General features: G+C 41.4%; 1 protein-coding gene across 4 annotated transcripts in view; it reads left to right on the forward strand.

Moving 5' to 3' along the window:
* The window catches only part of NME7 (NME/NM23 family member 7), a 190,729-nt gene that overhangs the window by 173,320 nt on the left and 1,209 nt on the right, over positions 1-16,200 (forward strand). The window lies entirely within an intron of this gene.

The raw sequence follows: 16,200 nt of genomic DNA on the forward strand, positions 1-16,200 counted from the left end.
CATGTCGAGTTTACATTTTTCCAAATGTACATTTTTCCAGCCTCGGAGCTGCCTAAAATGGAGATTGTGCTGGCTTCCTCCACAGCCTCCCATTCACCCTCTCTCCAGCTCATTCCAGTCACAGTTGACTCATCAGAGAGTTAATTGTGTTTCTCTTTGGTTGGTGAGCTTGGGTAGGAAGACGTGGGGATTTTTCATTGTCCCAGGCAGGTTTTCAGCCTGGATTTGAACAGAGCCTCCTCAATCCCTGTCTGTGCCTCTGTTCCTCCCTGTCCTCACCCCATACTTAAAGTTTCTTGCAGGCATGTAAATGACCTCTTGAAGTGAGATGCCTTGATTTCATACAGTGGTGTTCTTCATTTGTCCACTGAGAGAGCCATTTATTACAGTGTTTTCTATCTTTAATTTCAAGTATGCCCTGAGATCCCCAGTTGTGGGGCTGGGTATTGACAATCTACATGAGTCTTTGCTACTGACAAATAACCTTTCTTTCTCTTGTCCGGCATATAGCAATGAAACTAAATGACTTGGTTAAATGGCTTAGAAACAATAAGTAGCACCATTTAGTTGTACAAATTGCTTACAATTGCTTGATAGACAGTGGGATACACAGATACAATTGTTATCAAGGTTCAGACAGCAGAAATTTAGCTAATTGTGATCCAACTTTATAGAAATGGAAGGTACCACCTTTTACCATGATCATCTCATAAGCTGAGCACTGTCGGGCTGGACAGGTACTTTGTGGACGTTCCATAGATAACTCTCATCAAGTATGTCCTACAGGTCATGCTGTTGGAGATTCAAAGGAAGCATTGATCCCTTGAAGTCAATATTAAACTAATACTGCAGTATGGTTGTCACAGTCAGGGGTGCAATCCAGAGCAGTGAGGGGTTGGGTCATCACTTGCTCTGTAACCTTGGTTGCCTTATAGTGCTTTGCTGTTGTAGCTCCTAGACTAAGTCGCTCACAACCAGCCCACCAACATATGCAGGTCATGCCCCAAGTGTTTGTGTGCTAGACAGCCCTGAGTCATCAGCTCTGACTCCTCTGATCCCAGCAGCCTGTCTCCAGCCCCACTCTGGCTTCCACCAGCCTTGGTCACTACTTGCAGGGTGATCCCAACAGACTACCAGTCCCAAATTACCCCAGAACTGTGTGCCCTGAGGTAATAGTAGGGTCATCTGTTCCTCTAAAGAGACAAAAACACATCACATCTAATTAACTTAACTGTGGTGAATACATCCTTTCCTTTAAACACCACACTGAGTTGGTTTATAGCAGGGGTTGGCAACCTTTCAGAAGTGCTGGGCCGAGTCTTCATTTATTCACTCCGATTTAAGGTTTCGCGTGCCAGTAATACATTTTAACATTTTTAGAAGGTCCTTTTCTAAAAGTCTATAATACATAACTAAACTATTGTTGTATGTAAAGTAAACAAGGTTTTTAAAATGTTTAAGAAGCTTCATTTAAAATTAAATTAAAATGCAGAGCCCCTCAGACCAGTGGCCAGAACCCAGGCAGTGTGACTGCCATTGAAAATCAGCTTGTGTGCCACCTTCAGCACCTGTTCCATAGGTTGCCTACCTCTGGTTTATAGCAAAATAAAACATTTGTTAACAATAGGACATATGTTAAGTGATGCTAAGTGAAAGTAATAAAGTTAGAAAAGAGTTACAAGAAAATAAAAGTGAAAACACTCATCTAAAACTTAATCTAGCAAGATTCAGGCTTTGTTCAAGGTGGTTCCTCTCACCAGTCATTCTTCATCCCAGCCATGGCTGACTTTCCCTCAGTCAGGACCTTCCATGAAACTACAAGGTGCTGGTTTCCCTTGTTATCTTAGGGGGAATGTTCTTTGCTTCTGCAGGTTTCTCACCTATATTTAATTCCAGAAACTTCAACCCCCCCTTGGTTGAAGGCCCCATCTTTCTCAGCTTGCAAGCGCTCTGTTCCCTCGTGTCTGTCTAATGACGGCTCCTGTCCTTGCCTGTATCTTCCAAAGCTCAATGACTTTGTTTCATGAGGCAGGATGATGATGTCATTCTGTTCTTCCCTTCCTGTCTGCTGACCATCCCCGCTGTGTGATTCCCATGTAAATGGGGCTTCCATTGTTTCTGATTCCACCAGGCTTTATTTACATAGGAGACAGGTACATAGGAGATAGCTGTGACATCCCCTCTTGTCTGGACAAACTGTACAGCCTCATATTATTAAGTAGTCATAATTCCTTATATAGATTTAATACATACGTTTCATAATGATGTTAATCACCAATGTGTCATTAGCTTTCAGGAAAGACCTCACTCGATACACTTGTGTAACACACTAATATTGTACACAATCAGTGGATTCAGTTGCTTATCGCTTGAGATTCAGGCCCTCCCCCTGCCCTCTTTATAGATCAGTAAACCTTTGAAAGGGATTCTTTTGAAAAGTAAAACTCAGACCAAGCTTCTCTCTCCTACTGGCTGTAGACATGCTTCTCTTCCCCCCCCCCCCCCCCCCCCCCCAGCTTAATCGCTTTGTTTATCTGGCATGCCAATGTACCTTCATTGTCTTTGGCTGATGGCCAAGCTGGTGCAGACATGTTGACCCCCAACCACCTTGTGAGCTTTGGTTCTTTTTACCCTATCTGTAAATTGTAATCCTATTGTCTCTGGTCAACCCTGCCTCATTTGTATTCAAAACCTGGGCAGATTTGTTTGCCAACTCCCACTGCATGCCTGGCTTGAACACATTTTAGTTATAATTCCAGCATATATTCATAACTCTTAGTACCCATCACGTACATACGTCACACAAGAGTATTAATGATCAGTGAATTATTAGTATTCAAATGGTACTTCGCAAGGCATATTTTGTACAAAAGTAATTACAATAGTGTGTAGGGTGTGACTACAGGGGTGCTTAGTGTCAATGGCTTTTGGAGCTGCTGTGCAGCTGGAGATCATGTCAGTGGTGCGTATAATTGCTTGACTGAGTTTTTGATGTATTGCACTTGTAATTTCATAGGAGTCTGCTGTCTATAGGGGCTGCTCCCAATCTGTGATGCGAAGTTGTCACACAGGGTCCAGAGGAGGCAGCACACATTGTGCTTTCTCATAGAAATTTTTCTTTTGTTCTTTCTTGTTCTGTTGTTCCTCTTGATCTAAAATAAGTCATTCAGAGTAACGGTGTGTGGTTGCTCTTTGAGTGTGGAAAAACATAACACTGCCCATGTGGTGTCATTAAATATCTAGTGGCAATTTTCACAAGGGGAAGTGTGTTTGATGCAGTGTCTTGTTGAATGCCAACGTGAAATTTCAATGTGGCACTTCTCTTCCTATCTTAAACCATTGCATAGGGATTCTGGTGTGCTATCAAATGGCTGTCACACTCCACCCCACACGAAGTTGATTTTAGTGATGGATGAGTTGATTGCTGTGTATGGTTTGTGTAACAGTGCGGGATGAAAGACCTTATATGAGTGTAAAACATTACTTATTTGATTAGTTATGATTTCATACTATTTGGCAACAGTACACCAAGCAATAATAAGTAGTAAAACTAGAGTTCTTTGTTAAAAGATGCAAATGTTAAAAGTAATCTTTTTGGTGCCTCAAACTTTGCATGACAAATACGCTAATTAAGTATGTGAATGAATAACTCTGGAAAGCATAGAGATGCTAAAAAGAGTGCATTTTCTTAGTGTGAAATTTCAGTGTGTCACATTCTGAACAAAGGTCTCCTGCATTGTTTGTTACATATTAACTTCTCTAGCATGCAAGCAGCCTCTAGCCTCTGAGAACTAACTCTTACTATTCACAAGGTGATGCAATTTGTAAAACATTACACAGCAGAAGCGCAGAATATGGCAATGAACCTTTCCATAAGGGTGTTTCATTCGTACAGCATTTCTTTTCAAGAGTCTTTAAATTGTTAATAAAGAAGCCATTGTTTCCCAGTCATATGGCACTTTTGCGATGAAGTCTTTTACTAGGGGCCTGTACTGAGCTGCATAATCCATAGTAAGATGGTTTTAATAATCTCAAATGAAAAGTGAAAAATGTTTTGAACTTTTCATGAAAACAACAGGCATTTTGAAAGACTGAAATTTGCATCTGACTGTCGCTCTTGATATAAATTAATTTTCAGAGAGATTTGTGAGATGATAAAGATTGTGATTTAAGTCTTCTACCACGTTGACTTTTGGATACCTGCTATCCAGGAGATGTGGGAGCAGAATAGAAAGAATCTGGAATGCAAGTCAATGTTTTGTATCTAATTCGGTGGTAGTTATGTACATGTTCCCTAGCACTGGAATTTTGTCTCAAAATGTTTCTTGATGCAGTGTACATATCTGGTACTAAGAGGTGACTCAGCACAAAGAATGAAGAGGACTTTGTGTGTGGAAAAGAACGTAAAAATAAAATAGGAGGCTAATGTAGATAGATTACTTTTAGTTCTGTTGAGGCTTTATCTTTCCTCCGTAAAGCCTCAGGTATTGCTGGTTCACTTGTTGCCTACCTTCGAACATGGTGAGTAAAATGGTTATGCCTGCTCTAGACTGGCCAAACAAACCGTGCTGAAACTGTGTTTAAACAGTCTTTAGAAACAATTCAGCTAACATGCTTTCTCTGCCAGGGAAGATCAGACCCAAATGCCACCTAGTCTTAGGATGACCAGATGTCCTGATTTTTATAGGGAGAGTCCCAATATTTGAGGCTTTTTCTTATATAGAACCCTATTACTCACCCCCCTAGCCCCGTCCTAATTTTTCACACTTGCTGTCTCGTCACCCTACCTATTCTTCCAGGTTTAGGTATTTCTAAGCACTAGAGGAGAGAGGTTAACAAGCTGGGAGTGGATCAGACAACAAGTTCTGTTCATTTCACCATATCCCAGAGGTCATGTCTGTCACTGGTTCTCAACCAGAGGGACGTGTACCCTTGGGGGTACGCAGAGGACTTCCAGGGGGTACATCAGCTCATCTAGATATTTGCCTAGTTTTACAACAGGCTACATAAAAAGCACTAGCAAAGTCAATACAAACTCAGATTTCATACAGACAATGACTTGTTTATACTGCTCTATGTACTGAAATGTAAGTACAGTATTTATATTCCAATCGATTTATTTTATGATTATATAGTAAAAATGAGAGAGTCCACAATTTTTCAGTAACCGTGTGCTGTGACACTGTTTATTTTTTGTCTGATTTTGTAAGCAAGTAGTTTAAGTGAGGTGAAACTTGGGGGTACACAAGACAAATCAGACTCCTGAAAGGGGTACAGTAGTCTGGAAAGGTTGAGTGTCATTGATTTATGTGATAAATGGGCTTTTGAGATAGATAGATAGATAGATATACAGAGAGAGAGAGGCTTTGCTGAGCTACAGAAATTTTTTTTTTTTTTTTGTATATTTTGACCCCTCAATAGCCTGTGTGGCCTGCTTTCTTGGCCTGGCTTCTGTCTCAGATTCCATCTGAAACAGTGGGCACGTTCTCACGGGACAGCTGGTTCCTCCTGCTGCTCATGCTGTTGCAGCTTCACTTCTATATTTAGCTCACTAACTCAATTAGAACTAGCATGTGTATGTCTACTGAAGCTGAAAATTACACCTCCCAGCTCCGGTGTAGACATACCCTGTGGTGTATAGAGCTGGGTGACTGTAAGGCTGTTTTCTGTCCATTAATGCACCTTTAGAAACATACTGAAATATTACTATTCCCTTGTCTAAATAGCATCCTTCCCAGAGCTCTCCTAGGCAAATTATTAAGTATACCTGTACTGTGTAGAGCCTCACTCTTCTCTTATCAGTTTAACTCCATTGACTTCATTGGAGCTACTCCTAATGTACACTAGTGTGATTGAATTAGGTCAATAAGTTTTTGTGTGGGGGGTGTGTGTGTATATATAGCTCAGGATTTCCTGCATTTGTAGTGATTGTGCTAGCTAGGAATGGATGTCAGCAGCCTTCACTCCACGTTACCACAGTGTTAACACTGTGGTAACGTGGAGTGAAGGCTGCTGACATCCATTCCTAGCTAGCACAATCACTACAAATGCAGGAAATCCTGAGCTAAGGTTCGTTCACAAACTTTAGAAATCACTTCCCCTGTCATGCGTAATATTTCCCAGATATACGCCCCAGGCAGGACCAGGATCCCGCTGTGCTAGGCACTGCACAAACACAGAACACAATGAGGGTGTCTGACCTAAAGAGCCTGCAATTTAGGTAATGCATAGGAAACTTGAATGAAATCCTGACCTCATTGAAATCATTAGAAATTTTACTATTGACATTAGTGGGGGCAGGAATTCACTTCCTAACTCTGGCTAAGTATTCATTTATATATATTGAGTGAGTGTGGAGTAGATGCACTTTTATAAATTAAATATAAAACAAGACGTTATTTCTCCATATATATGTATTAGGCAAACCTCCTCTTTGATTTTAAGCAGAGCTTGTTGAGTAGTTAGTGCAGGAGACTGCCATTGACTTGTGGGACTTTGGGCAAGTCTCTCCATCTTGTTGTGCCTCGGTTTCCCCATGTACTAATGTAAATAGCAATGATAGCACTGACTCATTCCACAGGGGTGTGGAAGTCCTGAGGTGTAATTAGATTGTAAAGCACTTTAAGTGCCACAGATGTGTAAAATAATCATCTCTTGAGAGATCTCTTGGGCTGCAGTGAGTTGAATAGAAACAGATACTCAAAATCTCTGAATAACCCACTTGAAAGAGGTTGTTACTTCCAATGAATAAAATGTTACCAACCATTTTCTTATGTGTGAAATAATCCTTCTTGCGCCACAAACTGTAGCATATATGGTCCCCTAGCAAGGCCTTTTGGATAGCTGTTATTTCGCACCTATGCCATGCTGCATAGGGATAGCTTGTGAGCTGTATAGCTCCCAGTCAATTGATTTGCCTCTTGATGTATCATTTTAACTTCTAATGTGAGTGATCTCACCTTATTGCCCTTTACTAACTTCTGCCTTCTCAGGTACTTTAATATAGATGTTTACCTGCTAAGCGAACAGTATGCAGATCCCTAAATCACTGGTGTGGTGACTTCACTCTGAGCCAGACTCTCCCATTCTCCATTTTCCAGTTATGCTCTCATTTGCCTCTGTGCATGCCTTTGTGCATACACCCATGAGCTGTTGGCAGCCCAGTCAGTTACAGTGTGGAAACCTTCCAGGCTTTGTCTCCTTTCTCACATGTGTCTTGCCCGCAGGGAGTTCTGCGACTTGATTTTTGGAAGTGCTGAGCACCCAAAACTACATTTGGCCCTTGCTTTTTATTGCTAGCCATTTTACAGCTATTCAGATAAGGTCCTTAAAACTATTTTTGCCTGCAGCCTTGGGCTATGATTCCTTTAGTGCTTGCTCAAACTAAGCAGGGACATACTGAGTCAGTATTTGAATGAGTCCTCTTAAAATATGCCTAGATGTTGCAAGAAGTGATGGTTTGAGTTGGTACTGAATCAATATCCCAGAGTGATCCTGGGAACGGGGTGCTGTGCTCTTTAAAAATGAGTTGTAAATTTAGGAGTTGCCAGATCAAAGGCCTGTCTAGTCCAATGTTCTATCTCTAACAGTGGCCAATACCAGAGGCTTCAGAGAGAGAAGTAAAACCCAGGCTGGACCATTATGAAATAACATGCTCATGGGAGTAGTTTCTTCTAGGGCTGTCAAACGATTAAAAAAAAATGTGTGCTTTAATCACACTGTTAACCAGTAATAGAATACCAATTTACATTTATTATAAATATTTTGGATGTTTTTCTACATTTTCAAATATATTGATTTCAGTTGCAACACAGAATGCAAAGTGTACAGTGCTCACTTTATATTATTTTTATTACAAATATTTGCATTGTAAAAAGACAAAAGAAATAATATTTTTCAATTCAACTCATACAAGTACTGTATGTAATGTAAAAGTGCAACTTACAAATGTAGAATTTTTTTTTAATCCTTCACTCAAAAACAAAACAATGTGAAACTTCAGAGCCTACAAGCATGAAGGGGCATACGAATGTTTAGCATATCTGGCACATAAATACCTGGCAATGCCGGCTACAAAAGTGCCATGCAAACACCCATTCTCACTTTCAGGTGACGTTGTAAATAAGAAGTGGGCAATGCTATCTCCCGTAAAGATAAACAAATTTGTTTGCTTAGCTATTGGCTGAACAAGAAGTAGGACTGAGTGGACTTGTGGGCTCTAAAGTTTTACATTGTTTGGTTTTTTTATTGCAGTTATGGAAAAAAATGCTACATTTGTAAATGTCTGAACTCCTCTTGAATTCAACATCTTGTGTCAGTGAATTCCACTGGTTAGCTATGTACTGTTATATCCATTTTAAATTTACTTTTTAATTTCATTGACTATATCCCCTTGTTGTTGTACTATTAAAGAGAGTAAATTAGCAGCCCCAATTTACCTTTACTGTAGCCTTCATTGTTTTCATGTATTACTATCATGTCCATTCTTATGTGTTTCTCATCTAAGATGTCGACCTAATCTTTTTAATCTGTCCTAGTGTTAAAATTAGTAAAACATGGAAAAACTACCATTGTCCTTCTTTTTTACTTTAGCTATAATTTTTTGAGATGGGCTAATTATGGCTGAACACACATTTGAGATGAGTGTGCCACCAGCATATGTTATAACATTACAATATTTTTAGTGTTATTCTCTAGTGCTTAAAGCAGAGTACCCTCTTGTTTGTTTTTTTCATCATGATCATGCACTGAAAAGAGCTGTTCCTTGAGCTCTCTGCCATGAAGCCCAGGTCTTTTGTGTCAGTGGTGAAAGTTGATTTAGAACCTGCTAGTATGTGTGAATAATTCAAATTGGCCCTTCCTGATCAGTTTTGTGCCTTACAGATTCCTTGGAACTTTGGTAAGAAGGAAAGGGGTGTAACCTTGATGTTCTGACCAAAGTCCACCAGGGAACTAAATTCTCTCTGCAGTTTCATCTGGAAAAGCTACTCCTCACTTCCTTGTTGGCTGAGTGTATTGCTGTAAACTGTTAAATAGCTGCTGGGTCTCACCCCCCAGGTGACTGCATGTGGGTGGTGGATAAAATGACTCCCTTGCTTGTACATCAGTTTGTTTATGAAACCCTTTGGGATGGAAGGTGCTGTAAAAATGCAAGATTTTTTTGAGTGTTTTAATCCATGCTGCTGTATTAATGCTGCACTGAATCAACAGCATATAAAACAGAACTCAGTCTTAGCCATCAAAAAGTGCAGTCAGGTCTCAGCGAGGTTTATACTGATGTAGAGAGCAGTTTTATTGGCCAAAATGGTATTTGAGTTCCCATTAGTGATTTCAAATTGAATTATTCCTAAAGTTATAAAGCCTCAGTGCCATGGGTCAGTAGAAGTCACATGGATCACTTTATCACCTGGACCGTGTTCCTGGAGCCCTGTCACTGGTTCAGCGCGAGTACAGTGTCGGAATGGCTTCCAAGACACAGCATTGATGAATTGCATGCATTTCTCTCAGCCTGTTGGAGGAGGACTGGCTGGCTCTGAATTAATAATAGACTATGGAGCCTTCCATCTCTTAGCTGATGATTCTAATTTAGCACTGGTTAGAAAAGACTGAACATTGCTATCACCCTTTTGGTGACACTTGTGAAATGAGTTAGGGATCTTAGACTAGTTTCCATTGGGAAAGAGTCTACATTGCTAAAGCCACCACTACCAAAACTGACACTGACAGGTCCCCTGGGCTTAGCAGTTTCAGATTGAGAGGCCAAGGATGAATGGACCATGAATAACAAAATACTCTTTCAACTCTAGGGTAGGGTTGAGGCATTCTGCCAAGCCAGTGACAGATTAACACATGGGTCTGTGGGGTCCTGGCCAATTTGGGGGCCCCCACAGGAACTCTGGAAGCTGTGTAGAAGTGGAGGACCCTCTGGCGCTGGAACTGTGGCCTTCCCCTCTGGCCAGGCAAGAAGCCAGGCCGTGGTAAGAGCCGCCCAGGGAGCCTGGGCTGCTGTGGGCAGCCCTGGACCCTCCCCCTGCCCTGGGTAGGGGTTGTGCTTCACAGCAGGGGAGTTAATCACCTTACCAGCTCCCCCCCACTGTGAAGCGCAGTCCCTGCCACCATCACCGCTCCACACCTGCCTGAGGCTACTATGCCCATGTTAAAAAGTAGGGGAGCCATGATCTCCCTGGTTCCAGTGCCCCGGGGCCCCCAGGACATGGGGGGCCCAAATGTTCTTTGTGCCCTAGGGCCCCAATAAGTCATCATCCGCCTCCTTGCCAAGGTGTACTACTACTGCCCATTCTGTACCTATTCCATGGTTAAACAGAGAGCACTGCTCTCTAAGGCTGTCTAGCTAGCTGCCACCTTGCATTAGCATTAAGCTCCCCTTTATTTTTTAGGAGCGTTTCCATTTCTTGGGAATATCCTCACTTGTGAATTTTTCTACTTTTTCACTCCTCTTCTGTGTCTTGCACTTGAGACCTTTCTCTTTCCTTGGGATGCTTGGTTGGTCGGCTCGCTTTCCTTTTTAATTTTCTGTCTGACCCCCTCCTTGTTTTTAGGATGCACACTGTTGAAAAGAGAAGTGTTTGCATGAGTGATACAATCAGGATGTTGTTGGATTTTATTATTGCCTGCACAACTGTGTAAACTCCTGAAGCTGCTCTGGAGTAGAAAGTTTGGAAACAGCTATTTTATTGTGCACTTCGAAAGCTTAAGAGATGGAGTTATCATCTTTGCCAGTCCTAGAATTGCAGTGAGTTTGTGTCCACTGTGGAATGCCGCAGATTTAGAGCTTTCCCTGGGGAGGTCATTGGTCTTGTTAGAGTCTGAGTGTCTCAGTTCTTTTTCCATGTTATATAGGAGCAGGAAGCAGAGTGGGCTTATCTGCATGTTATAACCCAGTTTTCCTTGGAGATTGGGTGGCTGCTGGGATTGCTAATGGCATACAGAGCCTTTCATCTTCTCTTTCAAACCCATCCCAAGGGAGGAGTGAGTGTAACTGATTGCAGCTGTAACAGCTATTGGATGGCCTATGCAAAATGAGTTTGGTTGGTTGGTCTCACTGTTGTCCCTGGAGGACAAATGTCCACAGAAAAAAATCATCACTGTCTTTGGCACTGAGTGGCCCCTTTGTTGATAGCAAAGGGGCGAAAGTTTTGAATTGACCATAGAGACAAGGTTGAGGCACATTCGTGTTGTGCGGGGGAAGCTTTCTCTCCTGCTGTTTGTGCTGTATCAGGATTCTGAGTAAAGAGTGACTGCAGGCTGAGATTTTCCAAAGTGAGTAGTGATCTGTCTGCCTCCATTGTTGGATGCCCCATAAGAGACATCTTAAAAGGGCTTGTTTGTCCAGTGGCATGGGTCAGCGCTTTCTGAAAATTGGGCCACCCAAAGGTCCTAGAACAGAGGCACCCAAAATCACTATTACTTTTGACAACCTTGGCCTCACTCTCCAGCTAGCAATGCACCATCTTTCACAAGCGCTAATTTATTAAATAGATTGGAGTAGGCAACCTATGGCACGTGTGCCGAAGGGAGGACACGAGCTGATTTTCAGTGGCACTCACACTGCCCGGGTCCTGGCCACTGGTCCAGGTGGCTCTGCATTTTAATCTACTTTTAAATGAAGCTTCTTAAACATTTTTAAAACCTTATTTACTTTACATTCAACAATAGTTTAGTTATATATTATAGACTTATGGAAAGAGACCTTCTAAAAACATTAAAATGTATTACTGTCACGCGAAACCTTAAATCGGAGTGAATAAATGAAGACTCAGCACACCACTTCTGAAAGGTTGCTGACCCCTGAAATAGATTATGGTAATTGAGGAAATAGATGGGCACTGTTTGCTACTGATTACCCAGAGCCACATTTATCATTGTAGCATCTTGCCCAGCAATGCACAGCTCCTGAGAGAGGCAAATCCTTCCTCCGTACTATATACATGTAAATTGTTAACAGATTTTACTGTGAGTCTATGGCAGCCAATCCTCATGATTGTATTTGGAAAGAACATAATGGCACACAGTTTGTAGATTATACAGTACTTACTGTGCTTGTTCTGCCTTTGAAGTTTGTCAGTATGTTCTGTATGAGTTTTAGACAATGCAATAAAAGCTATTTTTAAGAGAGAGATTCTCCAAACCAGGGGTGAGCCATTAGTGCGAGAGAATTCCCTTCCAGAGAGGCCGTACAGGTGGAGGCCCAGGCTGCAATAAACACTCTTGATCAGTACTAGTCGTGTAGATTTCAAGTGTGACATTCATCTAGACAGATCAAAGCATTTTGCAATCATTAATGAAGTTTATTCACATTTAATTAATTGGGAAACAGGACCAGAAGGATTGTGACTTTGCCCAGGGTGTGTCAGCAAGTTAGTGGCAGAGCTACACCTCTCAAAATCCCCAAGTTACCTATATTCCACCCCCATTTGGTGTCTCCTTCCTTTTATTGTTGAAAATTAATTAATTGAGAAATGCATAATCATGTGACCAAGGTTAAAAGAGTTATTTTCACGGCAGGAATAGATTCCATGCATTTTAACGTTCGTGCTTTTTGTCCCCCTCATCTTGGTTCTCTGACGCACGTTGTGTTCCACATTTACATCTTCGCAAGTTTGGGAGGATTGGGCAGTGGTGGGAAAAGAACCCCGAGGTTCTAAGGCTTAAACCTCTGTTCTAATCAGGGGTCTACACCACCTTATTGACGTTATGTATATTCATAACCTTGCTTGCTCTCAAATGCAACTATTATGAGTTTGCCTTTAAGTGTTTCTCTCTGTATTTCTTAAGTGTTTTTAATGTGCATCTCACTCTGGAATCCAGGAGCCTGGCTTGCCAAGAGCAGAGAGAAAGCATTTTAATGTAGAAAATTACACTTGAGTCAATCTGGCAGCAGGAACAGTGTGTTCAGATAGACAGCTGATAATATACCATGCAATAAGGAAGTAGCAGCTCTTCTGAGTGCAATGGAAGCTTTCACAAAGTCACAAACCACCCTGAAATGTGAAGTTGATGGCAGACAGGCCTCTCCAGAAGTCGAGATGAAATTCACAATTTTATTAGTGTGACAAGTTACATAATGCTGCTAACATTTAAAAAAGACACAGACCTTGGGTATTTGTGAAAAGTAGGGCTAGTACATTAAAGCCCTAGTGATGGACCTTCTATTGGGCATTGTACAAACATATAACAGTAAGATGGTCTCTGTCCCCAAAGAGCTTACAATTAGAGATGGTCAAAAAAACAGTTTCCCATTGAAATATGCAGCTTTGTCAACATCAAAACATTGCATGGGAAAAGTACTGATTTTTCGATAGAAAAAAGTGTAAACTTTTTTTGACAGCATGGAAACATTTTTACTTATACACATGATATCAGATATCCAGTCAGTGTTAATTTAATGTTATTTATTTAATATAAAAGTTAAAATGAAATAAATCCAAACAAAATGGCCTTTTGAAATTTTCTAATGCTATTGAATTGAAACATGTTGGAATTTTAATTTTGTGGGACATTTCAAAATGTTGGCTGTTCATTCAATGGAACAGAAATTCCAGTTCCCAAACAGCTTAAGTAAGTATCCAGTATCCCGTCAGGCTTCATAGTCATGTTTTGGATTTGTATCCATCAGTCATTCTTGTTTACCTCTGACTCCAGCTCTGGCTGAGCTGGGCAGGTGATTCCCCTGCCTGTGGACACATGATCGCACTAGCGCAATATCTATTGGTGTTTGATGGCTTTGTATTTTGCGCAGCTCAGCCATGCTTTCACTGCCACTGCAGCTACACAACTATTCTCGTTAGCTCAATGAGAGCTAGTGCAAGTGTGTGTACATGAACCGGGGGGATCACATTCCTAGCTTATAGTGTAGACATACCCTCAGGGGCATGGTTCTTCCTATGTGATGCTATCTCAGGCCTTTGCTTTTCTCAAACATTCTCTCCACCCCTGCCCCTGGATTTTTTAACGGAAAGTCTATCAGATATGAATGATAGATTGGAGGACTTAACAAACATTTCTCAGCTCCCTTGTATTTCTGACAGTGCAGCAGAAAATGTCTCTCCATCTCTGTCTCCTTTGCAGCACTGGTTCACAAGTTTCAGAGTAGCAGCCGTGTTAGTCTGTATCAGCAAAAACAACAAGAAGTCCTTATGGCACCTTCGAGACTAACAAATTTTTTTTGGCTAAGCTTTTGTGGGCTAAAACCCACTTCATCAGATGCATGGAGTGGAAAATACAGTAGGCAGGTATATATGTTACTGCACATGAAAAGTTGGGAGTTGCCTTACCAAGTGTGGGGAGGGAGGGTCAGTTCTAACGAGCCAAATTAAGGTAGAAGTGGCCTATTCTCAACAGTTGACATGGGGTGAATACCAAGGGAAGGAAAATTACTTTTGTAGTGCTAATGAGGCCAATGCAATCAAAGTGGACGTTGCCCATTTCCAACAGTTGGCAAGAAGGTGCAAATATCAGCAGAGGGAAAATTCTTTTTTGTAGTGACCCAGCCACTCCCACTCTTTATTCAGAGTCTGTTTTTGAAGTTTTTCTTATTGAAAAATTGCTGCCAATGAGAAATTGCAGAACTGGAATTAATTTGCAAACATGACACCATCAAATTTGGCATGAAAGTTTGTAAAGACTTCTCATGTTCCATTGTGTCACTGACTTCAGAAGTGGGTTGAATGCAGCAAGGGGCACAGGTCACTTAAAGGTTTAACTTAGTGTAAGTGGTGGAGTCTAACTTGATGTCTTTAAACCATGATTTGAGGACTTCAGTAACTCAGCCAGAAGGTAGGGGTCTGTTAAAGGAGCAGGGGGTGAGGTTCTGGTCTGCAATGTGCAGGTGGTCAGACTAGATGATCATGTTGATCCCTGCTAACCTTAAAGGCTGAGTCTGAGTGACAGCATAAAAAAACGGATTGTTGTTCTTAACTGTGCTGCTTCTTTCTTCTAAGTCCATTGCCCTGGGGTGAAATCCTGGCCTCACTGAAGTCAGTGGAAAGATTCATTAACTTCACTGGGGCTAGATTTTACTCCGTGACTCTAAGAGCGTTGTCTCTGACAAATGATTGTTTTACTGTTGTGCTGAGTATATGGCAACACCGCTGTAATGTAAATACCAGGTCATACCATGCAAAATGAGGGCCTGTCATGAAGTCTACGCTTTCCAGGCTCTCCATTAGGGATGATTGTTGGGATAGTTTTAGATGAGATTCATGTACCTTTCTTAAAAGCTTTTTGGGCACTTTTCAAGGGACCCACATTTTGCTATGCAACACATGAAATATACAGATAGACTTTCATAACAGGTAAAGTACCTAATTCAATCCATTGGCTTCTGCCAGTTGCAAATACTTTATATTGGGGGAGGGGCATGTTTATGGTGGTAACTTGAGAGTTGGAAAATCAGTGCAGTCTAGGTTTGAGAGGCTTCACATTTGATTTTAGAGAGGCGTCACGATAAGTAGTGAGACACAGGAAATTAAACTGAGTTAGAGATGGATTCTGTTCCCACTTCTGTGGGGCTTTCTTTCCTAGCTGTGAGGGGGACAGGTACCTCACTGTGAAAATGCAGATTGATTAGAGAGGCTTCTTTCTGCTAACACTTCCCACATGCCACTTTAATCATTGCAATTTTCTTTAGCTCCATCAGTCTTTAGCACACTGGTGACTATAAGTGAGTCAAGTCTCACTGTGCTGCCTTTTTACTGATATGCCTCAGTGGTGGGTCTAATTTGATGTCTTTGGCTTAGGGGATGACACTTTTGTGAATGCATAGAAAAGCCGGAGACATTGTATAGAAGTTCTGAGGTGTGTGATGTTAAGGTGCTGTTCTATTAACACTTTAGGTACCTTTAAAAGTCTGTCATGAATTGCAAAATGGCATGCAAGCCTAATTAGGCCTGTGGTATGAGCTCAGATTTTACCACAGTAAGATGCTTCAAGCAGGGCCTGAGGTGTGCATAAAGCAAGTGAAAGACATGCATTTATTTGTTCTCAAGCTGGGGGGCTTCACAAAAATGTCTGTTGTGAGCAAGACCCACTCTTTCACCTCTGCATCTAAGGAGCCACCCCCTCCCCCTAGAAAAAAAAGTAGTGCTAGTTAGGGTGCATTTCTTCAAACTGCTGCTGTATATGGAAGGAGCCATAGGCAATGTATTCTCATTTAAAATTAATGCATGCCAGCTTCTTCTC

This window comes from Gopherus flavomarginatus, chromosome 1 (genome assembly GCF_025201925.1).
Source record: "Gopherus flavomarginatus isolate rGopFla2 chromosome 1, rGopFla2.mat.asm, whole genome shotgun sequence".
In the NCBI taxonomy this organism is placed as follows: Eukaryota; Metazoa; Chordata; order Testudines; family Testudinidae; genus Gopherus; species Gopherus flavomarginatus.